General features: G+C 50.5%; 1 protein-coding gene and 1 long non-coding RNA gene across 5 annotated transcripts in view; one reads left to right on the top strand and one right to left on the bottom strand.

The window, feature by feature from the left end:
• Positions 1-5,219, top strand: part of LOC113213713 (uncharacterized) — a 54,622-nt gene that overhangs the window by 1,453 nt on the left and 47,950 nt on the right. The gene's annotated exons all lie outside the window — the stretch shown is intronic.
• The window catches only part of LOC113213708 (uncharacterized), a 59,504-nt gene continuing 56,261 nt past the window's right edge, over positions 1,977-5,219 (bottom strand). Inside the window, exons 4-5 of the long non-coding RNA XR_008010900.1 lie at positions 3,731-3,955; positions 1,977-2,609 (exon numbers count right to left, since the gene is read on the bottom strand). This is a non-coding gene — a long non-coding RNA (uncharacterized LOC113213708). The remainder of the gene's footprint in view (positions 2,610-3,730; positions 3,956-5,219) is intronic.

Raw genomic sequence — 5,219 nt, 5'->3', positions numbered from 1 at the left:
TTGAACGCCAAAATTCCATGTCCAGTGGTCAAAAGCTACATGACTTTTAAGAAGTGTTCTGAATGCTAGTATTAAAAGTAAGAATGGTTGTGACTTTTCAACACAATTTTGTCAAAACTAAGGAAAACTTTTAAATTTAATAAACTTGCTATGAAATTTAATGACCCCTTAGTACAATTGAGAATTTCATCAGAATTCTGATAACCTTGTTGTCAATATTAAGAAAACTTCTTAAATATCATAATGTGTTATTACGTTTAAGAACAACTGATAATGTTATTAAATTTAAGAGATATTTTGCTCTGAAATTTCAGAATATTTGTTACAGTGTATAAAGTGAATCACGGTGAAATGAAGTAGGTAGGTTTACAGGAAAATTTTTCCTTGACGCAAAGTTGGAAAATTACAATTTGTAATCGTAAAAATACATGCACACTGAAAAAAAAATACTGTGGTGCTAAGGACAGGCGTGTTGCTGTGGCTTGTCGTAGGTGGTTGACGTTAGACCAATGACAGAAGCCGGTAGCCCAAGGACAGTATGTCGCTGCCCGAGACGCACGATGGTGCTTCCCCTGGCGGCAGGCAGTGCGTGGCTCCATGTTGTAAGATTGGCCAGCTTCCGAAGAGGCCGCTAGATGGCATTCAACATTAGCTCTCGCTGATCACTTCCGTCGTGGTCTCCATTACTTGTCTTGCTCAGACGCTCCACTTCCAAAAGCGTCTGTCGCGCGCTGTAACCTGTTAGGTGGGAGTGCATGTGTGGCTCAATTTTTGGCACTTGGTGACAAATCGTCGCCCTCTGGCAGCATGTCAGAGAGTGCCCAACTTGCGCTGGCTCCCGCCAATGCATCTTTAGCTTACCGCCATCAAAATTAAATGCTAAAATTATTCTGGATCTTTGATACTAAATATTTAAAAAAAGTATTACCAAACACTGTACTGAAATCAACGACAAGTGCCAAAGCATGTCCGTATTTCAACTAACTACAAGAATGGCTCATCCCAAAGACACATGTCACTGCCGCAGTGACGTCCGGTCTGTAGACCCAACGACATAGCCCAAGAACAGGCTCCAAGAACGCATGTTCTTGAAGCCGATCCAAGAGCAAAATGTTCTTGGGGGTGTTACAGCTGTCCTTAGCACCACAGTATTTTTTTTTCAGTGCAGTGTGTTTTAACTTCAAATCCCTTGGCGAGTAAAATATGTGCTGTCGTAAATTTACAACTTAAAATATAATTCGAGTCTACAAAATTTGTGTAAATTTACGACGGTATTTTTTACAGTGTATTATTGGAATATTTACACCTGCAAGTGTACGACATTCACACTCTTTGAGTTGCCACGCCAAAAAAATCCTTTGGACTTGGGCGCCGGACTGTGGCCGCAGAGCCGTGCTGTCTCGTCGCCGAGCCGTTCAGCCTCCCTCCGCCGCGCCAGGAGGCCAACGCCATGGGCAGTGCAGCGGGCGGGATTGCGCCGAGGAGTAGAGGGAAGGGGCTGCTGGTGACGATGCAGTACCTCTGCCGAGCGCGGCCCGCGCGCCTTCCGGCAGCAGGGTGGGGGGGGGGGGGGGGATAAGGGCCCCGACTGTTTGGATGCAGCGGGGGTGTCTGTGTAATTGCTCTCATTCGACATTTGGCCTAGCGGTGCCCGGCCGGCCGTGTCGGGGCGCGCCCGATGCACGCAAGGAGACGTAACGAAAGGTAACGGGGCGCTGCGGGGCCCGTCGATTGCACCCCTCCCCTCCCCCCCCTCCCGGCTGCCACAGCTAAGCCCTTCGCGCGCCCTAGACCTTGGGCACGCCTTTGCCGCACGATCAGTTCATTAGGGCACCCACATGTCCTGCGGAACACGCGGTGGCGGTGGTGTGGGTGCGATCCGCAACGGGAACAGTAATAGGAGTAATAATATTACTAATGATAACAGTAATAATAATAATTGCGAAATCCTTTATGGTCTTTGTGGGATGTAGTGCATGTATGTTGTATGGAGTGTGTTGTATCGGGGGTACAAATATCATGGCACCCTCGTAAGGTTCCACATAAGAACCACACCACAGCAACACATTCACAGATCTCATGGGATTTTTTTTTGTACCCCGGTCATGATATTTGTACCCCACCCTCTAATATTATGGCTCGTAGCTTGCAGCCTATTGCGTGTGTGTGACACATGTATATCCCCTCGGTGTTCCTATAATATGGAAGGTGGAGGGCATGATATTTGTACCACCACCCTATTATATAGCTTTGAAGCCTATTGTGTGTGTGACACGTGTACCCCCCTCGGTGTTTCTATAATCGTGTATCGCCGCCCTTGCCCCATCACCATTGCGATTCCTTCTGCCTCGCCCGTCCGCTCCCCGCGGATCCACCGGACCACTACTTTTCGCTCATTACCCCTCGGCTGCGCCGTCATTTCGTTTCGACGTGACGGCGTGGCGCGGCGCGGCGTGACGAATCGGTGCGATGCGACGGTGTGACGGGGCGGTGCGACGGGGCAGTGGTGGTGGTGGTGGCCGCTCCGGGTCCAGAGCTTCACCGCCGGAGCCCTCGAGGCGTGTGGGTCGCCACGGCGGGTTCATTTCAGCGACCAATGCAGCAAACAACTGGAAATTAGTGAAGTATTATAAGTATTACATGAAGGGAATAGATACAGGTACAGTGATAAACCGAGAGTGCAGCTTGGTAGTAGTAGTGCAGGTGCAAGTGCTCAACTCGGTAATCGTGCACTTATTGCAAGGGTAAACGTTCAATCTATAGGAATGTTCAACGGCGGAGTTTCACACTACGCACTTACAAGTGTCAAGCAGTTGCACACTTATCGGTTCAAATTAAGGCTCCAAGTTATCGTCACATCATTTCTAGAGTAAGGGGCACATTTTCAACGGTTCTCTACTTGAAGGAATCTGCTTTAGGCTAAAGTTTTCTGTATCATCATATCGATACCATTTTGCATGCATACATTAGGGTTATAATTTTATGATTCGTCAAACGAAACTGTTTCTTTCTCTTATTCCAAATTCAATTATGAGTCTAAGAGCTACGTTCTTGCGAGATGGGTGAACAACAGCGCTGCGCGGACGGTGGTGCCCCAAAGAGGCCGGCGATGACATTTATCGCAAAACGGGACGGAAAGAAACGGCCGGCCGGAGCGGGGCCGTAAGGCCGCTAGGGAAATATTGCACGGCTGGGCCGGTGCGATGGAATGGATTGCTTCCGAGAAGCTCTGCATCGCAACGACTTTACAAGCCATGAAACGGGCGGTCGCGCGGCGCTTCTCCAGGGGGGGACTTCTCCTGGAGTCTTGAGGATTCTCCAGGGGCCTCCAGGGGCCTCCAGGGCACCGCAGGGTCTTTACTCCGTGGCGATGTGAAAAATGGACGGCGGCGGCGCGAAGCGACGAGAAGGGTGACTGACTGCGGAGAGGGCGAGGAAAGCGGCGATTTAGTGCGCGATTTAGTCCGGACGCGAGCGCGAAAATTAATCACTTCCACTGTCAGATGACAGTACCACCGCGGGCATTTTGCGATAACCAACGCAACTCTTATCTGTTTTTTGAAACCTATTGGACGCATAAAAAAAAGGATTTTAAAGAAAGGATAATTTTATTTTCAGAAAAGATGATACTTGGTGATCAAAACCAAATATTAAAAAAATTGGGTTTGCTAGTTTTTACTATTTTTCTCTGTTTGTCTATCGATAGTTTTTTAAGCTGATTTATATTTACTTTCGTGTGGATGATTTCCGGCTGCCCTCGCCGATGACGGTGGGTGACACCGGCCGCCCTCGCCGATGACGGTGGGTGACACCGGCCCGCTGTCATCCGAATGGTCGGCGCCGGCCTGACGTCACCCTCCCAGCAAGGTCGACACGGCGGCGACGCATGCATTTTGGATGAAGAGAGGGGAAGGTCGCGCCAAAGTGGCCCGCTTGCACCGGCGCACAAATAAAACTGCAACAACAACACGAAACGGTTCGGTATTAACGGTAACACGTGCTGGCCGGCGGCGGCGGCCGCCGCTTCGATACATCGAAGCTGCGGATTCCTTCGGCCACCGCTAGGGCGCGCCGGAGCGTGGCGGCGGCCCGCTAGGCGAGGGCGGCGCGGTCCCCTCACAGCCCCAGACGGCTCCCAACCTAACACAACAGCACGCAAGTCTGAAGCCTTTTGCATCCGTGTTCCCAGCTTGTACGGCGCTCACCGTGCGCGGCCCCGCCGCCGGGGCCCCACCGGGGCGGCGAGCAGCAACAGCAACGGCAAGGAGATGGAAATGAAAACAAACCCCTGGAAACCCGAGAACTCTCCCGGGACAGGCTTTATTTAGTGCTCGTCCCTCGGCCGCAGAGTTGTCCCGGCGAGGAGTAAGGAGCGCCGGCAGCATGTCGGTATTACAAGAGCCGAGTAATAACTCCAACCGACAAGATTTTGCGGATGTATTTTAGTAACAAGGTCTGCTCCAATCGCCGACGAAATGAGCTACCGCACAAGCGCGCCGGCATATGCAGTAGAAACTCAGAAACACTGCATGCAATGTTACACATGTTTAAAATTTTTCTCATACACAGCTTTGCCCTCCAAAATAAAAAATACCAAGTCATGGGTCACTGCGAAAAATAGTAGGAAGGTTTACAGGGAAATTTTCCTTGACCGAAGTTGTAAAATTACAATTTGAAATCGTAAAAATACATGCAGCACGTGTCGACTTAAAATCTATTGGCAAGTAAAAAATGTGTTTTCGAAAATTTACAATTTTAATTATAACTCGAGTTTACAAAACATTTTGTAAATTTACGACGATATTTTTTTTTGATGGTGGCGGTGAGGGAAAGGACGGAAAGAAGGTTTCGATGTTTTCGCACCCGCGAGGATGTCGACGGCGCATTGACTCGGCTCGTTCAGCCGGCCGCCCGCTTCGCTCCGACTCTCCCGTCTTTCTTCGCCTTTTCCCCCCAAAAAGCGTTCGGTTCGCCGCTGCGCGCTTCACACCCCGCGGTGGTGGTGTGGGTGGTTGGGTGCGCGGCGGGTGTTTTCTACTCGTCCAGGAGAAAGCCCTCTGCTCCCTTGTTCTCCTCGCGCGGCTCCACATCGCCGCCCACCGCGCGGAGCCCATCGGGCGAGCGACTGAAATCAATCCCCTATAGCTGTGCGTGCCGCTCCCACAGGGTGGGTGAGCGAGTTGGATAGAGAGAGAGAGAGAGAGAGAGAGAGAGAGAGA

Source organism: Frankliniella occidentalis, unplaced genomic scaffold (assembly GCF_000697945.3).
Source record: "Frankliniella occidentalis isolate FOCC.00 unplaced genomic scaffold, Focc_3.1 Scaffold25, whole genome shotgun sequence".
NCBI classification, from domain to species: Eukaryota; Metazoa; Arthropoda; class Insecta; order Thysanoptera; family Thripidae; genus Frankliniella; species Frankliniella occidentalis.
The sequence above is the reverse complement of the archived record's forward strand: the minus strand, read 5'-3'. Positions and strand labels throughout refer to the sequence as shown.